We start from the raw sequence: 23,761 nt of genomic DNA, 5'->3' as shown, positions 1-23,761 counted from the left end.
CACTCCTGTGCATTTATATATTTATACTTAGTTTCCTTACACACCCAGTTGTGGTGTAGTGCCAGCGAGGGTCTAATCGGACTTCAATCCCAGTTGGGGTTAAGTACGCTGACTACTCGCTCGCGCTTTAGGTGCGGTACCGCAATCCTGTGACGCAACAGGATTGCTCCCTTCACGCTGGGTGAGGTTGAACCCACGTGTATATACTTTAGTGTACCGCCACACAGTCTGTATTTACTAGCAGCAGGTTTTCACCTGCACGGTGGACCCCGGACTGCGAACGCATCTATATCACCTTTCTTGGTGCGTTCCGCCAGTCCTAACAGTAACTCATTTAAGTACCCATATACTATCATCCACGGATTTGGATGTTCTCAGTAAAGGCCTTACATTATGTGCAGATAGTAATTTTAATGCATTCAGTAATGATGAACGAACTTGCTTGGATCCGTCTTATCAGAGCACGCTCAGGCATTATCAGAGCATTCTAAGTTTGCTTATATATTATGTTAAAGTCCCTGAAGCTGATTTGTGTGTTTTAGACAGCCTCAACACATGCGCGGATTGCCAGTTTGTTAGGGTATCCCCATATGTGTTGAGACTGTCTAACAACCGCAAATTATGCAGCAACAAGGACTCAAACATAATATATGAGCATGCTCAGATGCTCGGATAACATCCGAGCATGCTCAAATAAGACATTATCCAAGCAAAATCGCTCATCACTAGTATTCATAGCTATTAAGGGCCCCCATCTCTTTGAGAGGTCCTTAACATTCAAAAAGCACATCTATAACCAATCTGTACACAATCTGTTTCCAATAAAACTTTAATACGAAGCTTTAAACAACCTTGAAGAACTTGCACATGACCATAGCATGATAAAGGAAGGAAATTTCTGTCCACAATAGCTCCAAGATCCAGGAAGTTCCAACCCTTGTCCTTATGTTCTAATGTAGACTTATTTTTCCAATTGCTTAGCGCAGATTTAAAATAGAATTCATAAAATTAATCAAGACAGTTTAAGTAGAGATTAGCCCAATAGTCTAAACAAAAAAATAATACCCAAAAAGATAATGGACACCAGAGCTATAAAAGTAACAATTTTATTAAGAGACAAATTTCTAAAATATTACACAAAAATATTAAAAATACAAGTACACAAAAAATGATGCAATAGAAAAGAGAAGGGTAAACCTAGTACCACGCACGGATATGGTAGATAATATTGGAGCAAATCAAAAATGCTGAATAAGCAAATTGTACATATGCATAAGTAAATCAACTCCCAGGCATGATAAATCAACTCCCAGGCATGATAAATCAAGCTACGGATGCCAAACACCAGATAGATACTCAAAAAGTGTATATAGTGTAAATAATAAATAAGTAACTATGCCGGGGGGGAAGTAAAAAAAGAGACTCCAATCTAAGTAATATAGCAGACAGCAAGGTGGCACAGAGATACACTGAGAAATTAGTCAAGGTGAATCCCCTATGAGAAAGAGGCAAATAAAAGCAGTGCCAAGCCCTATGCCTGCCAAATGGCTGGAGGAGATATAGATAACATAAGTAAACGGTATACAAAGTGACCATGTACCAACCTGCCGCTGCTGCCGTGCGTGGACAAGAGGCCCGACGTGCGTTTCGCTATGTGGCTTCTTCTGGGGGCGCGCTAATGAGGAGTGGGGTAGGGGTCCTTATATACAAGATAGTAAGAAAACTCCTGGCGGCAATATCGGCGCTTACCAGGGCGTGGACATGTCAGGAAGCGGCGGAGTCGGCGTCCAACGTCACACGGCCGCGCCCCGCACTGACGCGTCAGTGGGAGGGGCCAGCCGTGCGACGCAAAGAGGACGCGTATCCACGGCAACCATGGCGCGCCGGCCCCGAGAAGCGCACGCCGCACAGAGAGAAACAGGAAGTGAGGAACACAGCGTAACAAACAGAAGATGCGTATGTCATACCTGCCTTGATTATGCCGATGGTGGGGCAGGGAAGGGAGTGAGGGAAAGTGCCCGTGAAGGAGTCAGATGTCACTATGGTGATAAAAATAAAAAAGTGAGATAGTGTATTTGTCTAAATGGACATAATAAGTATATATTAAAGAAAATGTGAAAATTGCAGTACCAATGTCACAAAACACTGATGCAATACAGTGAATGACTATAAATCTCTACATAAAAGGTAATGAGAAATTATGAAGACAGGGGGATACCCCGTACATAACAATAAAATATTATGTGATTTATAGTAAAATAAATTAAATAGAACTAGTGAGTGAATGCACAAGACTGAGGTATACATGAAGGGCCATAAACATATAGCGTATTTCCAATACAGTACCTAAATAGGAAGAGCAATAATGAAACTAATCTACCAACATTAAGGGCACAGAGAGATTATAAAAAATAAATAAAGTAAAGAGACACCCAAGTATATCTATATGGCTAAAATTGGACACCACAATATGCTGAAACACCTAACACGAAAAAGAAAAAAAAAATGCATAAACAACCAGAGATATATGTATACATATATAAAAGTACAGAAATTCTTGGCTTTATTTGATAGAAGATTTTGTCTACACTTCCTGAGATCATAAGAAGAAGGAGTTAGAGGACGAGAAAAGGTTCTGTTAAAATAAAAAGACGAAAGTTAGTAATACGAAACCAACTCAACTGTTAAAAACTCAAACATTAGACACATAAAAGTTTTCCATGGACCAGATAATTATCCATACAGAAACCATAGAAAACTAAACTATAAAAATGGGACAAAACTTAACACCTCATTAAGCCCCTTAGGGTGAATGCAATCAATGCGAACTATCCATTGGGCTTCCAATTGGGCAAGCCGTTTTTTCATGTCTCCACCTCGCCCATCCACTAGGACACGATCGATCCCACATACTCGTAGTAGACTGCTGTTGCAGTCGTGTTTCTCCTTAAAGTGCCTAGGGATTGGCTTAAGGAATTCATCAGCCGATGACTTCAGTGCTGCCTTGATATCCCGAATATGCTCCCTGATTCTAACGCGCAGCTGGCGTGATGTAAGGCCTACATAAATGAGGCCACAGGGACATAGTATATTACGTGGTCTGTAGAGCAGGTTATGTGCTGAGTGATCCAAAATTCTTTAGATCCATCGCTTGAGTGACACGTAAAGCAGCGATCCAAATTTTTACATGCTGTGCAATCCCGACATGGGAAAAAACCCCATCTTGGGCCTTTAGAACCAAAGGCACATTTGGAATCAGGCCCTTTGTAATAGCTATGGGTGAGGAGATCTCTTAGATTTTTATTCCTCCGATATGTGACTGATGGTGTATTAGTGAGGCAATTTGTTAATACCGAGTCCTGTTTAATGATAGGCCAATATTTGGCAAGTGTTTCCTTGACCATTTTAGAGTTGTTGGAGAAAGTTGCTATAAATCTTACCTGATTGGACGCTTGAGGTTCCTTTTTGGTCTTGAGAAGATTAGCTCTGTCAGTACGTGAGGCCCTCCTCCTACACCGTCTGATTGTCCTTGTTGAATATCCACGATCCAAGAAACAATGAGATATATCCTCCGCTCGTTTTTGATAGGATACCTCCTCCGAGCATATTCGTTTTGCCCTAAGGAATTGTCCGTAGGGGATACTATTTTTCAGGTGCTTCGGATGAGCTGAGGTGGAATGTAGCAGACTGTTGACTGACGTGTCCTTTCTATACAGGTCGCTCTGGAGAAAACCATCCTCACCCCTGCAGATACGTACGTCCAAGAAATCCACACTATCCTGGCTGTAATGGCAGGTAAGTTTAATGTTAGAATCATTAACATTGAGTTCCTCAACAAACGTTAGCAGGTCTTTTTCAGTGCCTTGCCATATTGCGAACACATCATCTATATACCTAACCCACATAAGGACATTAGATGAGAGTGGAGTGGCGTCCATGATGAAGATTCTTCTCTCCCACAGCCCCAGGAACAGACATGCATAGGACGGCGCAAAGGCCGCCCCCATGGCTGTACCCTGGAGCTGTAGGTAGAGTGCTTCTTTAAAGATGAAGAAGTTGTGGCTTAGCGCGAACTCCAACAAAGATAGTAGGAGTCTGCAGAAGTGGTCATCAATGTCGGTGTTGTTTAACCCCTTTACCCCCAAGGGTGGTTTGCACGTTATGGACCGGGCCAATTTTTACAATTCTGACCACTCTCCCTTTATGAGGTTATAACTCTGGAACGCTTCAACGGATCCCGGTGATTCTGACATTGTTTTCTTGTAACATATTGTACTTCATGATAGTGGTAAAATTTCTTCGATATAACTTGCGTTTATTTGTGAAAAAAACGGAAATTTGGCGAAAATTTTGAAAGTTTCGCAATTTTCCAACTTTGAATTTTTATTCTGTTAAGCCAGAGAGATATGTGACACAATATAGTTAATGAATAACATTTCCCACATGTCTACTTTACATCAGCACAATTTTGGAGACAACATTTTTTTTTTCTACAAAGTTATAAGGGTTAAAATTTGACCAGCAATTTCTCATTTTTACAACAAAATTTAGAAAACCATTTTTTTTAGGGACCACCTCACATTTGAAGTCATTTTGAGGGGTCTATATGGCAGAAAATACCCAAAAGTGACACCATTCTAAAAACTGCACCCCTCAAGGTGCGCAAAACCAAATTCAAGAAGTTGATTAACCCTTCAGGTGTTTCACAGCAGCAGAAGCAACATGGAAGGAAAAAATTAACATTTTACTTTTTAGTCACAAAAATGATCTTTCAGCAATAATTTTTTTAATTTCCCAAGGGTAAAAAGATGAAATGGACCTCAAAAGTTGTTGTCCAATTTGTCATGAGTACGCTGATACCCCACATGTGAGGGGGAACCACTTTTTGGGCGCACGGCAGGGCTCAGAAGGAAAGGAGCGCCGTTTGACATTTTCAATCTAAAATTGGCTAGAATTGAGATCGGACGCCATGTCGCGTTTGGCGAGCCCCTGATGTGCCTAAACAGTGGAAACCCCCCACAAGTGACCCCATTTTGGAAACTAGACCCCCTAAGGAACTTATCTAGATGTGTCATGAGCACTTTTATCCCCCAAGTGCTTCACGAAAGTTTATAATGCCCGGGCGTGAAAATAAAAAATCCTATTTTTTCCACAAACATGATCGTTTAGTCCCCAATTTTTTATTTTCTCAAGGGTAAAAGGAGAAATTGGACCCCAAAAGTTGTTGTCCAATTTGTCCTGAGTACGCTGATACCCCATATGTGGGGGGGAACCACTGTTTGGGCGCATGGCAGGGCTCAGAAGGAAAGGAGTACCGTTTGACATTTTCAATCTAAAATTGGCTGGAATTGAGATCGGACGCCATGTCACGTTTGGCGAGCCCCTGATGTGCCTAAACAGTGGAAAACCCCCACAAGTGACCCCATTTTGGAAACTAGACCCCCTAAGGAACTTATCTAGATGTGTTGTGAGCACTTTTATCCCCCAAGTGCTTCACGAAAGTTTATAATGCCTGGGCGTGAAAATAAAAAATCCTATTTTTTCCACAAACGTGATCGTTTAGTCCCCAATTTTTTATTTTCTCAAGGGTAAAAGGAGAAATTGGACCACAAAAGTAGTTGTCCAATTTGTCCTGAGTACGCTGATACCCCATATGTGGGGGGGAACCACTGTTTGGGCGCATGGCAGGGCTCAGAAGGAAAGGAGCGCCGTTTGACATTTTCAATCTAAAATTGGCTGGAATTGAGATCGGACGCCATGTCACGTTTGGTGAGCCCCTGATGTGCCTAAACAGTGGAAAACCCCCACAAGTGACCCCATTTTGGAAACTAGACCCCCTAAGGAACTTATCTAGATGTGTCGTGAGCACTTTTATCCCCCAAGTGCTTCACGAAAGTTTATAATGCCTGGGCGTGAAAATAAAAAATCCTATTTTTTCCACAAATGTGATCGTTTAGTCCCCAATTTTTTATTTTCTCAAGGGTAAAAGGAGAAATTGGACCCCAAAAGTTGTTGTCCAATTTGTCCTGAGTACGCTGATACCCCATATGTGGGGGGGGGAACCACTGTTTGGGCGCATGGCAGGGCTCAGAAGGAAAGGAGCGCCGTTTGACATTTTCAATCTAAAATTGGCTGGAATTGAGATCGGACGCCATGTCACGTTTGGCGAGCCCCTGATGTGCCTAAACAGTGGAAAACCCCCACAAGTGACCCCATTTTGGAAACTAGACCCCCTAAGGAACTTATCTAGATATGTCGTGAGCACTTTTATCCCCCAAGTGCTTCACGAAAGTTTATAATGCCTGGGCGTGAAAATAAAAAATCCTATTTTTTCCACAAACATGATCGTTTAGTCCCCAATTTTTTATTTTCTCAAGGGTAAAAGGAGAAATTGGACCCCAAAAGTTGTTGTCCAATTTGTCCTGAGTACGCTAATACCCCATATGTGGGGGGAACCACTGTTTGGGCGCATGGCAGGGCTCAGAAGGAAAGGAGCACCGTTTGACATTTTCAATCTAAAATTGGCTGGAATTGAGATCGGACGCCATGTCACGTTTGGCGAGCCCCTGATGTGCCTAAACAGTGGAAAACCCCCACAAGTGACCCCGTTTTGGAAACTAGACCCCCTAAGGAACTTATCTAGATGTGTTGTGAGCACTTTTATCCCCCAAGTGCTTCACGAAAGTTTATAACGCCTGGGCGTGAAAAAAAACAACCCTATTTTTTCCCACAAAAATGATCATTTAGTCCCCAATTTTTTATTTTCTCAAGGGATAAAGGAGAAATTGGACACCAAAAGTTGTTGTCCAATTTGTCCTGAGTACGCTGATACCCCATATCTGGGGGGGAACCACTGTTTGGGCACATGGCAGGGCTCAGAAGGAAAGGAGTACCGTTTGACATTTTCAATCTAAAATTGGCTGGAATTGAGATCGGACGCCATGTCACGTTTGGCGAGCCCCTGATGTGCCTAAACAGTGGAAAACCCCCACAAGTGACCCCATTTTGGAAACTAGACCCCCTAAGGAACTTATCTAGATGTGTCGTGAGCACTTTTATCCCCCAAGTGCTTCACGAAAGTTTATAATGCCTGGGCGTGAAAATAAAAAATCCTATTTTTTCCACAAATGTGATCGTTTAGTCCCCAATTTTTTATTTTCTCAAGGGTAAAAGGAGAAATTGGACCCCAAAAGTTGTTGTCCAATTTGTCCTGAGTACGATGATACCCCATATGTGGGGGGGAACCACTGTTTGGGCGCATGGCAGGGCTCAGAAGGAAAGGAGCGCCGTTTGACATTTTCAATCTAAAATTGGCTGGAATTGAGATCGGACGCCATGTCACGTTTGGCGAGCCCCTGATGTGCCTAAACAGTGGAAAACCCCCACAAGTGACCCCATTTTGGAAACTAGACCCCCTAAGGAACTTATCTAGATATGTCGTGAGCACTTTTATCCCCCAAGTGCTTCACGAAAGTTTATAATGCCTGGGCGTGAAAATAAAAAATCCTATTTTTTCCACAAACATGATCGTTTAGTCCCCAATTTTTTATTTTCTCAAGGGTAAAAGGAGAAATTGGACCCCAAAAGTTGTTGTCCAATTTGTCCTGAGTACGCTAATACCCCATATGTGGGGGGAACCACTGTTTGGGCGCATGGCAGGGCTCAGAAGGAAAGGAGCACCGTTTGACATTTTCAATCTAAAATTGGCTGGAATTGAGATCGGACGCCATGTCACGTTTGGCGAGCCCCTGATGTGCCTAAACAGTGGAAAACCCCCACAAGTGACCCCATTTTGGAAACTAGACCCCCTAAGGAACTTATCTAGATGTGTCGTGAGCACTTTTATCCCCCAAGTGCTTCACGAAAGTTTATAACGCCTGGGCGTGAAAAAAAACAACCCTATTTTTTCCCACAAAAATGATCATTTAGTCCCCAATTTTTAATTTTCCCAAGTGTAACAGGAGAAGTTGGACCCCAAATGTTGTTGTCCAATTTGTCCTGAGTACGCTGATACCCCACATGTGGGAGAAAACTACTGTTTGGGTACACTTCGGGGTTCGGAAGGGAAGTAGTGACGCTTTGAAAAGCAGACTTTGATGGAATGGTACGCGGACATCATGTTCCGTTTGCAGAGCTCCTGATGTGCCTGAACAGTAGAAATCTCCCACAAGTGACCCCATTTTGGAAACTAGACCTAACTGGGAACTTATCTAGGTGTGTGGTGAGAATTTTGAACCCCCAAGTGTTTCACTTAAATTTATAACGCCCGGGCGTGAAAATAAAATATCCTATTTTTTCCTACAAAAATGATCATTTAGTCCCCAATTTTTAATTTTCCCAAGTGTAACAGGAGAAATTGGTTCCCAAAAGTTGTTGTCCAATTTGTCCTGAGTACGCTGATACCCCACATGTGGGAGAAAACTACTGTTTGGGTACACTTCGGGGCTCGGAAGGGAAGTAGTGACGCTTTGAAAAGCAGACTTTGATGGAATGGTACGCGGACATCATGTTCCGTTTGCACAGCCCCTGATGTGCCCAAACAGTAAAAAAAAAAACCACAAGTGACATTTTGTAAACTAGACCCCCAATGAACTTACATAGATGTGCCCCCTTTTTGGAACTAATCTACTGTTTCTTGTAAAGTAAATTAGTAGTGCATGGAGGTGTGGTACAATCTGAAGCAATCCTTCATACACAGGCCAGGTTTTTCGGGGCAGGTGTCGCATTGATAAGTGGTGTCCTTGCGTATTCCCCTTTTGTAACACACTCGGCACCTTTTTTGCGACCTACCTCTTTTTGCAGTTTGCGGGACCTCCCCCGGGAAATGCTGACCTGGTACGATACGAGCACCTTCAGTTCCGGAAGTACTGGGGCCCGCTCCTTCCCTCGTGCCAAATAACAGGGCCTTAACCACTACCTCCTGGAACTGAAGGTACGACGTATCGCTGTGGCGTGCACATTGTGACAGCAGGAAAGCGTTGAGCATTGCCATTTGTACGATGTACACGGACAGCTTTTTGTACCACACCTTGGCCTTCCTCAAAGCACTGTACGGTTGGAGGAGCTGATCGGAGAGATCAACGCCCCCCATGCTTTTGTTGTACCCCAGTACACAGTCCGGTTTGCAGACCTGTGTAGAGGTACCCCGTACAGTGCTGAGGGCACTGCCATCACCGTGTATGGTGGTCAAGAGAAGGACATCCCTCTTGTCCTTGTACTTGACCACCAGCAGGTTGTCGCTACATTGGGCTCTGCTCTCACCTTTTCTGAGCATCTGCCCAAGTAGCGTCTTTGGGAGGCCTCTCTGATTTTTGCAGACAGTACCGCAGGCTGCGGTACCTCGCGCAGAGAGGGATTTGTAGAGTGGGATGCTGGTATAAAAGTTATCAGTATAGAGGTGATAACCTTTATCCAGCAGTGGGTGCACCAAATCCCACACTATTTTCCCACTCACTCCCAGGACAGGGGGACACTTAGGCGGTTCAATCCTGCTGTCCTTCCCCTCGTAGACTCTAAAGCTGTAGGTGTACCCTGAGGTACTCTCACACAGCTTGTAGAGTTTGATTCCGTACCTGGCCCTCTTGCTGGGCAGGTATTGACGGAATCTGAGCCGCCCCTTAAAATGAACCAAGGACTCATCCACGCAGATGTCCCTTTTGGGCACGTACACTTCACCGAACATTTTGTTGAAGTGTTCGATGACAGGCCGAACTTTGAACAGACGGTCAAAGTTGGGGTCATCTCGTGCGGGACACTGTGCATTATCGGAATAATGCAGGAATTTATGGATGGCCTCAAAACGCGTTCGGACCATGACCATTCGGAACACTGGAGTGTTGAATAAAATATCAACACTCCAATATTGCCGAACTTCTGGCTTCTTCAGGAGCCCCATATGAAGCATCAGGCCCCAAAACTGCATCATTTCAACTGCGTCTACAGGAGACCAGTTAGAATATGATGAACTGGTGTTTTGCTCCAAAAATTGACGAGCATACAAATTAGTTTGCTCCACCATGAGGTTAACAAAATCCTCAGAGAAAAAGACTTTGAAAAAGTCTATTTCTGTGAGGCCGGTGGTGTCAAACCTGATTCCTGATTCTGCCACAAAATCAGGAATCAGTGGCTCGTAATTTTCGGGGGGCGAGGTCCATACGGGGTCCGAAGAGGGGCGCGCTGGTTCATCTTCAGGAGTGGGCCCTGCCTCATCTTCATCTTCATGAATGATGGGCACTTCTTCTGTCCTGCGGCGTCTGCGTGGCGGTTCCGCAGGGCCGGAGGAGGAAGATGAGGAGGAGGAAGAGGATGAGGAAGAATCAGAAAAATAATGAAAAGTGGGATCCTCTCCCTCGCTATCAGTGTCGGAGGCAAGGAAAGCATATGCCTCCTCCGCTGAATAGCGCTGTTGGGACGAGCGGGACATTTTTTTTATGAGTATGGTGCTTGGGTGTAATTTATTGGGAACTATGTGTACGTGTGGGGGGATAGTGTTTGGTGCAAACTATTCTTAAAAGAAAAAGCTAAAGGGAAAGAAAAAGTAAAGGGGAGAAAAAAATACCTGTGAAAGGAAAAGTCTAAAACAGCAGGCCCTAGCTCTGATAAGTGAACCGCGTCAAATTTCGGCGCCTGCTGGGTGTACGAATGGGGATGTGGAAAAAACACCAGGCGCGAGAGCTCTAAGTGACACGGTTCACTTATCAGAGTTCGGTGGCTGCTGGGTGTGCGAACGGGGATGTGAAAAGGGAAGGCACAGATTAGACGCGGCGGCTGGGGGAGCACAAGGGGATGGGGGAAAAAAAAAAAGAAAAGGCACGGATTAGACGCAGAGGCTGGAGGAGCGCACGGAGATGGGGAAAGAAAAAAAAAAGAAAAGGGAAGGCACATATTAGACGCGGCGGCTGGGGGAGCGCACGGAGATGGGGAAAGAAAAAAAAAGAAAAGGGAAGGCACATATTAGACGCGGCGGCTGGGGGAGCGCACGGAGATGGGGGAAAAAAAAAAGAAAAGGCACGGATTAGACGCAGCGGCTGGAGGAGCGCACGGAGATGGGGAAAGAAAAAAAAAGAAAAGGGAAGGCACAGATTAGATGCGGCGGCTGGGGGAGCGCAAGGGGATGGGGGAAAAAAAAAAGAAAAGGCACGGATTAGACGCAGCGGCTGGAGGAGCGCACGGAGATGGGGAAAGAAAAAAAAAGAAAAGGGAAGGCACAGATTAGATGCGGCGGCTGGGGGAGCGCAAGGGGATGGGGGAAAAAAAGAAAGAAAAGGCACGGATTAGACGCAGCGGCTGGAGGAGTGCACGGAGATGGGGAAAGAGAAAAAAAGAAAAGGGAAGGCACAGATTAGATGCGGCGGCTGGGGGAGCGCAAGGGGATGGGGGAAAAAAAAAAGAAAAGGCACGGATTAGACGCAGAGGCTGGAGGAGCGCACGGAGATGGGGAAAGAAAAAAAAAAGAAAAGGGAAGGCACATATTAGACGCGGCGGCTGGGGGAGCGCAAGGGGATGGGGGAAAAAAAAAGAGAAAAGGCACGGATTAGACGCAGCGGCTGGAGGAGCGCACGGAGATGGGGAAAGAAAAAAAAAAGAAAAGGGAAGGCACAGATTAGACGCGGCAGCTGGGGGAGCGCAAGGGGATGGGGGAAAAAAAAAAGAAAAGGCACGGATTAGACGCAGCGGCTGGAGGAGCGCACGGAGATGGGGAAAGAAAAAGAAAAAAGAAAAGGGAAGGCACAGATTAGACGCGGCGGCTGGGGGAGCGCACGGGGATGGGGAAAAAAAAAGCGAGCACGAGTGTTGATAGGTGAACTGCGTCACCAATCAACGCTCGGCGGCTGCTAAATTTGGGCACAGATACGGCGCAAGGAGGGGGGATTGGAGAAGGGGGGATGGAAGAAGGGGGGATGGGAGAAGGGGGGACGGGAGAAGGGGGGATGAATAGAGATCAGGCCGGGATCGGGGTATCAACACTTACGGTTTGTAGTCTCTCTTCTTTCTTCTCTCTTCTTTCTTTAGCTAGAATTGTGGTGTCACAGGCTACTGTGGCACCACAAGTCTCAGCACAGGAGGGGATCTCAAAGCGTGACCGCTCTGAAGGAATCCTCACCAAGTGTGAGGATTCCTTCAGAGCAGTTACACAGGTCATGGGCAGGTGAGACAGGTCACAGAGCGGTCACACCGCTGCTGTGACCTGTGATTGGTGGGATCGATGATCACATCGATCCCACCAATCAAAGAAGGCCCTGGTGACGCTGGTGTTGCTATGCACCAGCCTATGATCGGAGCTCACAGCTCCGATCATAGGCAGGTCACCGGCAGGTCACCAGCAGGTGACAGGCAGGTGACAGGCAGGTGACAGGCAGGTGACCGGCAGGTCACCGGCAGGGCACAGCGCGGTCACACCGCTGCTGTGCCCTGTGATTGGCACGATCGACGATCACATCGATCGCGCCAATCAGACTGGGAACACGGGGCTGCAGAGCGCGCAGGTAGGTAGGACACAGCAGCGGCGGTAACACCGTCGCTGTGTCCTGCGATCGGCGATCGATGTGATCGTCGATCGCGCCAATCAGAGTTGAATGCTCCGGAGCCATGGCAGGAGATCCGGAGCCATGGCCCGGGGCTGCAGAGTGCGCAGATAGGGGCAGGGCACAGAGCGGTAGCACCGCCGCTGTGCCCTCCGATTGGCGCGATCGATCTATCGCGATCGCGCCAATCTCGGGGGGGTTTGGGCCCATGCCTGGCATTGCCAGGCACTGGCCTAGGATCGAGTACATCGGTACTCGATCCTAGGCTGGGACCTCACTGTTTCAGCCAAATTGATTGGCTGAAACAATGAGAAAGGCTGCGATTGGCTGCTCAGAATTGATCACAGCGATCGGGAGGCCGGGGGGGCGGCGACAGGCCCTAGGATGCCGACACCATCTTCCTGCAGGTAAGATGGCGTCGGAATTTTAATGCGATCACTGCGACTTAAGTCGCAGTGTCGCATTAAAGGGCATGACGTACTATTGCGTCCTTGGGAAGTAGGGCCCACCCCACATGGACGCAATAGTACGTCAGATGGCAGAAAGGGGTTAAAAAGAAGTTAACGGCTTCCATTCCATCCGCATGTCGAATTGACGTGTAGAGAGACTCTACATCTAATGTTACTAACCACATGTCTGGTTCCATATTTATATTTGAAATTTTGGACAAAATATCCCCCGTGTCACGAAGATAAGAGGGGAGGGTTTCAACAAGAGGCTTGAGGTAGAAATCCAGCATCTTACCCACGTTCTCCGTGACTCCTCCATTCCCGGATACGATTGGTCGTCCTGTCGGACACGTCAAGATTTTGTGCACTTTAGGTAGAAGATATAGGCACGGTGTCCGTGGTGCATCCGGAATCAAGCCATCTCTCAAATCCTTCGTGGCCGGCGCGCCATGGTTGCCGTGGATACGCGTCCTCTTTGCGTCGCACGGCTGGCCCCTCCCACTGACGCGTCAGTGCGGGGCGCGGCCGTGTGACGTTGGACGCCGACTCCGCCGCTTCCTGACATGTCCGCACCCTGGTAAGCGCCGATATTGCCGCCAGTTTTCTTACTATCTTGTATATAAGGACCCCTACCCCACTCCTCATTAGCGCGCCCCCAGAAGAAGCCACATAGCGAAACGCACGTCGGGGCCTCTTGTCCACGCACGGCAGCAGCGGCAGGTTGGTACATGGTCACTTTGTATACCGGTTACTTATGTTATCTATATCTCCTCCAGCCATTTGGCAGGCATAGGGCTTGGCACTGCTTTTATTTGCCTCTTTCTCATAGGGGATTCACCTTGACTAATTTCTCAGTGTATCTCTGTGCCAACTTGCTGTCTGCTATTTTACTTAGATTGGAGTCTCTTTTTTTACTTCCCCCCGGCATAGTTACTTATTTATTATTTACACTATATACACTTTTTGAGTATCTATCTGGTGTTTGGCATCCGTAGCTTGATTTATCATGCCTGGGAGTTGATTTACTTATGCATATGTACAATTTGCTTATTCAGCATTTTTGATTTGCTCCAATATTATCTACCATATCCGTGCGTGGTACTAGGTTTACCCTTCTCTTTTCTATTGCATCATTTTTTGTGTACTTGTATTTTTAATATTTTTGTGTAATATTTTAGAAATTTGTCTCTTAATAAAATTGTTACTTTTATAGCTCTGGTGTCCATTATCTTTTTGGGTATTATTATATTTAGTATGGCGGAGCATATACGCTGGTTGCTCTCTGTATAGGTTTACCAATAGTCTAAACAAACTTAAAAAACTCAATTATGTTATTTTCAAACCAGCGGACAAGGGTGGTAACATTGTAGTATGGCTTTACACCCATCTACAAAACTAATGCATTCCTTCACCTTAAAAACAAAGAATGCTATAAAAATTTTTACATACAATCCATAGAACCATAGAATCATAGAATGGTAGAGTTGGAAGGGACCTCCTGGGTCATCTGGTCCAACCCCCTGCTCAAAGCAGGATTCACTAAACCATCCCAGACAGATGTCTGTCCAGCCTCTGCTTGAAAACTTCCATGGAAGGAGAACTAACCACCTCTCGTGGCAGCCTGTTCCACTCATTGACCTAACTGTCAAAAAGATTTTTGTAATATCTAATCTGTGTCTCCCCCCATTCAGTTGCTTCTAGTCTTTCCTTGTGCAAATGAGAATAAAGATGATGCTTCTACAATGTGAAAGCCCTTGAGATATTTGTAGACAGCTATTAAGTCTCCTCTCAGTCTTCTTTTTTGCAAACTAAACATTCCCAAATCCTGTAACCATTCCTCATAGGACATGGTTGGCAGACCGTTCACCATTCTGGTCACACTTCTTTGAACTTGCTTAAGGTTGTTCATGTCTTTTTTAAAATGTGTTGCCCAAAACTGGACACAGTATTCCAGATGAGGTCTGACCAAAGAGGAGTAGAGGGCAATAATGACTTTGCATGATCTAGACTGTATGCGTCAGTTAATACATCCCAGAATTGCATTTGCCTTTTTTGCTGCTGCATCACACTGTTGACTCATGGTCAATTTATGATGTATTAGTATACCCAAGACTTTTTCACATGTGCTGTTGCTTAGCCCTATTCCTCCCATTCTGTATATGCTTTTTTCATTTTTATTGCCCAAATGTAATACATTGCATTTTTCCTTGTTAAAAAACACTCAGTGAGTTGCTGCCCACTGCTCCAGTTTATTTATATTTATTTATTTTACTCATTTATATAGCACCATTAATTCCACAGCACTTTACAGACATTATTGGCGCTATCCCCGATGGGGCTCACAATCTAAATTCCCTATCAGTATGTCTTTGGAATGTGGGAGGAAACCGGAATACTAGGAGGAAACCCACGCAAACATGGTGAGAACATACCACTGCTCCAGTTTATTTATATCTTTTTGAATCCTCTCTCTCTCTTCTCTATAAACCAAAAACCGGGGCATACAATGTATAAGCTCTGCCATAAAGAGTATATAGAAACCAAAAAAAGATGGACACTAGAGCTAAATAAAATGTCAGAGAATTTTATTAGAAACTCTTTGTTAAAAACATATTAAGCGACAATCATAGATATGTAAATAAATACACACAATTAAAGGGTGAAGAGACAACATCCTAGTACCACGTACAGGAAAAAAGTATTGTAAGAATAATCAAAGTAGCCACCTAATAATACAGATTAACTACACAAAAATCATTGGATTATCTCATCAAATATCTCTGTGCAATTAGTGTAGTGAATCACCTATAGGCTATAGGCTCAAGATATCATATCAGATCAAATCATGGTTAAGTGCGAAGTGCCAGAATGAAATAAATAATATGGCCTCAAGTTCAGCCACAATGGCTAGTGCAATAAGTAGGTACCTTACTGAAGAGATACAAATGATAATAGTGCAGCATGTAGAAGGGGCACATAAGAAAAATTAATCTGGCAAATCAAATCATGGTAAAGTGCAGAGTGCCAAAATGCAATAAATAACATAGCCTCAAGTTTAGCCACAATAGCCAGTGCAGTAGGTAAATACCTTGCTGAAGAAATACAAATAATAACAGTGCAGCATGTAAAAGAGGTATATAAGAAAAAATCATTAAGCAAATCAAATCATGGTAAAGTGCAGAGTGCCACAATGCAGTAAAAGTCTAGCCCCAAATGCAGCCATAATAGCTGGTGCAGTAGGTAAGTACCTTATTGGGAGAGTACAGATAGTAGTCTATACTAAGATAATACAGTGCAGCATGTAGAGGAGGCATATAGGAGAAATCCCCTTGTACTCAAAGTAATTAAATTTAAGAAGATGTGATACCAGATGCTATAAAATGAAGGGATATTGATATGGTGAACCAACCTGCTACTGAGCGTGGAAAGAAAGACCCCAAAGCGAGTTTCGCACACTTGCTTTTTCGGGGGGCATGATGTCTCTCTTCTCTAGTATTAGCTATCCCTCCTAGCTTTGTGTCATCAGCAAATGTAATCAGTGTACCCTCAATTCCCTCATCTAAATCATTCATAAAGATGTTGAACAATACAGGGCCCAGGACAGAACCCTGTGGTACCCCACTTGAGACATTCTTCCAACTGAATGTGAAGCCATTTACGACCACTCTTTGGGTAAGATCACTAAGCCAGTTATAAATCCACCTAACAGTTGCCTTGTCCATTCCATACTTAGTCATTTTTTCAATAAGAATGGTGTGAGATACTTTGTCAAATACTTTGCTGAAGTCAAGATATACTATACTGTATCTACAGCATTTCCCTGATCCACCCAGTCAGTGATTCTGTCATAGAAGGAAATTAAGTTAGTCTGACATGACTTATTAGTTACAAACCCATGCTAACTCTGGTTAATCACTGCATTCTTATCCAAGTACTTACATACATGTTGTTTAATAATTTGTAAAAAGATTTTTCCTGGTATAGAAGTCAGACTCACCGGCCTATAGTTCCCTGGGTCCACCTTCTTTCCCTTTTTGAAGACAGGAACAACATTTGCTCTTCTCCAGTCTTCTGGGACTTCTCCTGTTTTCCAAGAATTTTCAAAGATTATGGAGAGTAGTTCAAAAATGTATTCTGCTATCTCCTTCAGTACTCTGAGATGTAATTCATCTGGACCTGGAGACTTGAACTCATAGATGTTAGCTAAGTGTTTCCTCACTATCTTTCTGTTTATAGATATCCTGGATTATTCTATTCCTTTAATAGGACAGTGAAGATCAGTTAATGTTGCAATTCCTTTCTGAGAGAAAACAGATGCAAAATAGAAATTTAAAAGTTTGGCCTTCTCAACATCCTTTCTTACCATTTCGTCATTTTCATCCTCTATCTTCATTCTACTTACAATTGACACACATTCTTAGTATGGCTAAGATTCACAAAAATACAACAGCACCACCCGGAAGACCCATAATTTCCGGTAGAGGTAATTATTTAGAAAATATTGGCAAATTCGTTGATGCCAAACTTCAAGTTTTGGTTGAATGTCTCCTCTCCTTCATGGTTGATACTGGTGATCTGTTTAAGAAAGTTGATGGACTTCACATTGATTCTGATACAATTCTGATGACTTGTGATTTGGAATTGCTGTATACCAATATTAGAGACCATGATGGTTTACAAGCTATAAAGTATGTTAGGGCTAGCGTAATGCACCAAATAATAATATGCATGGAATAAGGTGCGTTCGCAGCTCGGGGTCCACCATGCAGAGATGTCATCTGCTGCTCGGTAATGGCAGCACTATATGGCGGTATTACACCAAAGTACACACGGGTTAATGCCACCCGGTGTGAACAGACGCAAACTCAGTTAATTCAGAGAGCCGCAGAGCACAATAGAATGCTGTACCCTGTTAGCTGACACAGAGTGCAGCAGAGTAGGATCTAGTGGGATTTCTAACGCTCACCCCCACTACACTGGTGGTTGTCACTCAGTGGCTTTTGAGCCCGCGCCTGAGGACGCCCAGAGACAAATGCTGGGTTCAAGCAGGAATTCCCACCCTACTCTGACAAAGGTATAGTGCTAAGATTATTAATGCGGACTGCGAACCACTGATGGAAAGCAATAGCACACGGAGTGCACGCAGAGTCGCGCTTGCGTACACCGCTACTGACTCTGACCTAGTGTGTGGCGGAGACTTAGCCACTGACTGGCACTGTTTCTTTGCTCCACTCACCCTAATGCCCAAGCAACATCTGGAGGGAAGAGGATGATTAAGGAGAATTCACCAGATACAATCATACAAACTCACACACACAATTTAGATTTTATACTAGCGCATGGCCGAGCGGCCATGCAAACCTTTTATAGCTGTAGCTCTCCAGGAGCTTCCCAGTGGTCCAATAGGAGCTGCTACAGAACCTGAGCATGGGACCCCCGACCTCTAATGAGAGGTCGACCCGTGGGCATGCTCAGTAGGAGTCCCTGGAATGTCTGCTCACTGCTGAACAGTGCTGGCTACAAAGGCTGAGCCTGGAAAGGCAGCAGTAACCAAGCGCACAGTATCAGCTTGAGCCAGACACTGGGATTGACGTCTCTGCTGAGCAGGTTCCACTGTGGCTTGAGGAGAATGGGAGACCGCAGCGGGCATGGTTCGAGATTCCCCCTGTGCAGCGGCAGGAACTCGACACCTAGCAAAGTATTTCTTAAAAAGTTCCAAAATGTCTCAATCCATGCACAGCAGTGCATGAGAGCAGTTAGTGTCTCACTGACACTCAATGACTCGGCCTGTGAGAGCCAGCAGTCAGCTTATTGCTGGATCTCACAGATAAGAGTACCCTGAGGTCATCATATGACCTCAAGGTACTATGGTAACCATCGGTACCCGTGATTCTCATCACAGAGGTCCGATGGTTGCTAAGGGGGTCTTGTAAAGCCCTTGTAACAACTTAAATACCGCTGTCGCAATTGACAGTGGTATTTAAGGGGTTTATTGGCCCTGATTGTTTGCCGCTAAAATGCAGCGCTGAGGAATAAGTACCCTTAATGACCACCATTAAAAGGTGTATCGGAGGTCAATAAGGGGTTACATTTCTCACCCATAAGTATTCTATGGTCTGTGGTACATTACTGTAATGTCTTTCACTACAGGAAGCATTCAAAAATTTTGCTGGGTTAACTGTTTTTGAAGGTTTTTTTTTGAGTGATAGATATCACAGTAATGTACCCCAGACAACAGAATACTGTATAAGTGAGTAATTTAACCCAGAAATGATAGATATCACAGTAAAATACCCTAGTGTAGCGCTGGTGTCCCTGCTTGATACCCCCCTCCTCCCATAAGGGATGCCATCTCACTCACTGCCAAAGCCCCCACACTCCCCCCTTCTCCTGGTGCTGCTACCTGGGGTCAGGCAATATTGTTTCCTGTAAACACTAATTTCTCTTTGATTTTAAATGTTTAATTTTCAGTCCTTAAAGCAGAGTAAAAATATGACACCATTGTTCTCAACAACGATCTGGGAGTCAGAGATGCTTCCAGGGATTTGCTGTTCTCCTTCCATTCAGCACTTTTTTTCATCCAATTCAACATTTTCTCTGCCCCCCTTCCCCAGACATTCTTGTATGGTTTGCCGAAAAAATGCTCGGATTTCTCATTGACTCCCATTATATTCGTTATTTGAAATGAGCATTCTAACATTAGGAATTGCTCTCTTTGAATGAGGAGCATCCAAGCATATTAGTGTGTGCTCATCTGTATTCCTCATGCCTCTTGTGGGCTTTGTTAATTATTATCAAATATACAACTCTGGCAAAAATTAAGAGACCACCACATCAAAACCCTGTAATGGGCAGCCCAATCTCCAGACCTGAACCCCTTTGAAAACCTCTGGGATGTAATCAAGAGGATGATGGATAGTCACAAGCCATCAAACAAAGAAGAACTGCTTACATTTTTGCACCAGAAGCAGTGTGAAAGACTGGTGGAAAGCATGCCAAGACGCATGAAAGCTGTGATTAAAAATCATGCTTATTCCACAAAATAATGATTTCTGAACTCTTCCTGAGTTAAAACATTAGTATTGTTGTTTCTAAATGATTATGAACTTGTTTTCTTTGCATTATTTGAGGTCTAAAAGCACTGTTTTTAATTTTGACCATTTTTCTTTGTCAGAAAAAAATACAAAATATATTGCTTGGAAATTTGGACACATGTTGTCAGAAGTTTATAGAACAAAAGAACAATTTACATTTTACTCAAAATTATACCTGTAAAGAGAAAAATCTGAGAAACAAAAAATGTTGCAGTGGTCTCTAAATTTTTGCCAGAGCTGTATATTATGTTTAGCACGTGAACTGTCAACTTGAAAACTATAATTATCCTAGGTTCACAAAACTTTTTAACATAGTAGACCCAAAATGAAATTGGCTTTGGGGCTGATTTGTTTCTATATCATTGCAAATCTGCAGTTTTGGTGTATAGGTAAACTGGTTGATAATCCTTAGTTATCATAATGATTGGCATCTAGTTTGCCCATAAAATATAGAAATATTATTACAAAAAGCTGAAAACATTTTTTATTTCCTTAACAGAGAAAAACTCAATGAGTTATATCCACTGGAAATTTTCATATTTTAGTAGAATTATTATTAAGGCTGGGCTTACACACTTTTAGCTTTTTAACAATAACACAACCTGTGTTAAGATCAAAATGTGTAGGTCTAGCTTTAAAGGACTATCTGTTTCTTTGAACTGACCCAAGTGGTTGAGGCCACAGATACATCCAAGTTTGCTGGACTATTCTATTTCTGCAACCTCTATAAAAGTAAAAAGAAGTTACAAAAGCCATGTAGTACTGCAATTTATTCTGTTTTACAGCTCATGAGTTTTGTTTCCATTACTGTTATATTTGTTGCAAGAGTAGCATAGTGAAGTTCATTCTGTTTCTCGAGTTCCAACTTTTTGTAGCCAATGAAGAAAAAAATAGAATACCGAAAAATACCATCCCTTCAAAGATTAGAAGGATAATTTTTTGGTCTTCCTTTGTAGATATGATCTTATTATCTTGGAGCATGAAGAGTGAGTAAGACAGGGGAGTTAAACTGCATTCCTCGAGGGCCGCAAACCATGCGTGTTTTCAAGATTTCCTTAGCTTTGCACAAGGTGCTGTAATCACTATGTGTGTAGGTGATTAAATTATCACCTGTGCAGTACAAGGAAATCCTGAAAACATGACCTGTTTGCGGCCCTCGAGGAATGCAGTTTGACACCAATGGAGTAAGACATGAACAGTGCTTTACAAATTCTGGCTGCAATTTAGTTTCAATTCTATGTTATTCTTGAATTTGTTAATTTTTTTTAGTTTACTTTGCCTTTTGCTGTTCCTCATTAAAACTTTAAAGAAATTTGTTGACCAAGACATGTGTATGAGTATTATCTCATAGAAAACAACATATACGACTTTTTATTGCAAAAGGCATTATTAAAGATTTAATAGTTTTCAAAAACATATTTTCAATTTACTAATACCATTATTTCTTTTCTTGAAACTGAACATTTTTTCTTTCTTTCAATTATCTTTTTATTGAAGTTTTAATAATTACAGACAAGTGGAACATCAAGAACTACGAATGAGCATATCAAAGTGCAAAAGAACATGTGACAAGTTAGCGATATAAACTGAGGCCAACTGACACTAATAAGTCCATATACTTTTAAAGAAAATGAGTCTAACAACTCGTTCAAAATTGTTAATACGGGAGTAACTTTATAGATTTAGAGAGATGAGAAGGTATAGGGGGGAACAGAGAGAGATAGAGGTAAGATAGGGGGGGGAGGAGGTGGGGGGGTGGGTTAGGATGACACCTTGAGGATTGAATGGTTTATTATGCTATTGCAAAGTAAAAAGTATTTTGGGTTCTGAATTGGATCCATGAATTCCAAGTGTTATAGAACTTATCAGTGGTATGATTCACTCTTGCAGCTAATTCTTCTATGTGGAACAATTGCTCAATTTTGGAGTAAAGCTGGCTGGAGGTGCGTATGTTCTTAGTATTCCAATATGACGGAATTAAAGATTTCCCAGTCGCTATAATGAATTGAGCCATTTTGGAGACGTTCTTTTCATTTGGCCAAAGAGGAAGATTTAAAAGGACATTTTCCGGTTTCAGAGTTGTCTGTTTTCCCAAAACCTTATATATAATAGTTAATCTCACTCCAAATTGGAGTAAGTTGCGAGCAGGACCACCACATGTGTATGTAGGAACCATCCGCTACTTCACATCTCCAACAGTTGGTATTTATATTGCAATGCCATCTCTGAACATTTTTTAACACAATCAAATAGCTTTGAATATTCTTCTCCTCTCATATGAAAACAAAGAGACCTGTCTTATTTAGAGATGATGACTTCACAAAGTCATTATCAGTGTACTGAATTGTTCAAAGTGAACTTTGATATTTATTTAAAAGACACAGTGAGCATAAGCTAAAATTCGTGGAATGCTAATTGCTGCCCTTTCCACATGTTTATTAATTTGTGAAACAGAAGAAGAAAAATGCATTAAAAGGAATCTGTCACCTCATTTTTCACATATAAACTGCGGCCACCGCCATTAGGGGCTTATTTACAGCATTCTGTAATACTGTAGATAAGCCCCCCGATGTAACCTGAAAGATATATGCGAAAAATGAGGTGACAGATTCCCTTTAAGAAAGAAGGAGACTGAAGTATGACAAAGAATGAAAACAAAGTTAACAATTGTTAATAGATTTAACAAAACGTCAGAAATAAATTTAAATATTAGAAATTAGTTTAAAAATTGCTTTCAATTGTGAGAACCATTTTTTTTGTGTTTCTTGACAAGAAACCTTGTGGGTATCTCTTAATGACACTCTTTGAAATATGTCAAATTTGTCATTCATTAATAAGTTATTATTTACTAACCACAGGAATCCTGACTAGATCTTCTACTGCCTTACTGCTTGTGATACATGAAAAGGTTAAATTTTGAAGTTTTAGTAAAATTTTGATGCAAAATACTTCCTGTGCAACTTTGAACCTAATTGTATTTGTTTTTCTATAATTGAGCAATCCTATAAACCACGCATATGTTTACCTCTCTATAAGTCACATTTTGGACATTTTGTCAAAATAGTGTGTTGGTGCATGTTTGCATAATAGATCAAAAGTGTCAATTTATGCATAATTATAATTTGCATTTCTCTCCATGGACTGATAAATTCTACTCCTCACTAGAGTTGAGCAACTTTTACTTTTTTAGGATCGAGTTGGGTTTCGCGAAACCCGACTTTCTCAAAATTCGGGTCGGGTGAAATCAGTCGATTATTGTGAAAAAAAGTCGGGGGTCGACCGAAACACGAAACCCAATGCAAGTCAATGGGGAATCAAAGTCGGCAGTGAGTGGAGGACAGGAAAACACCTACAGTGCCCATTTTAATGCCAAAAACATAAATTCTTATTTCTTAAGCTTGTCAATCTTAATTTACTTTATAATAATAGTTAGGGATTGAAAACAGGGGCTCATTTGGCTAAAGTTGTGGGGAGTAGGGCTGGCTCAAAATTTTCGTGGGCTCAGGAAACGTGGAATACGTCATGGCGGTGGAGCAGGTAGAGGAAAGTATTTCAACTTTGCAAGTGCTGTGATCCTGAGCAAGCAGGGGTGGCCCACTAGTTGGCACTGGCACAGGGCCCCTCATAGTATGGCGGTGTGTTTGACAGCGGGCGGCGCCTCCCACTGCCAGAGACACTTTTGCGTACTATGAGA

Source organism: Ranitomeya imitator, chromosome 1, assembly GCF_032444005.1.
Source record: "Ranitomeya imitator isolate aRanImi1 chromosome 1, aRanImi1.pri, whole genome shotgun sequence".
In the NCBI taxonomy this organism is placed as follows: Eukaryota; Metazoa; Chordata; class Amphibia; order Anura; family Dendrobatidae; genus Ranitomeya; species Ranitomeya imitator.
This window is presented reverse-complemented; position numbering follows the sequence as displayed.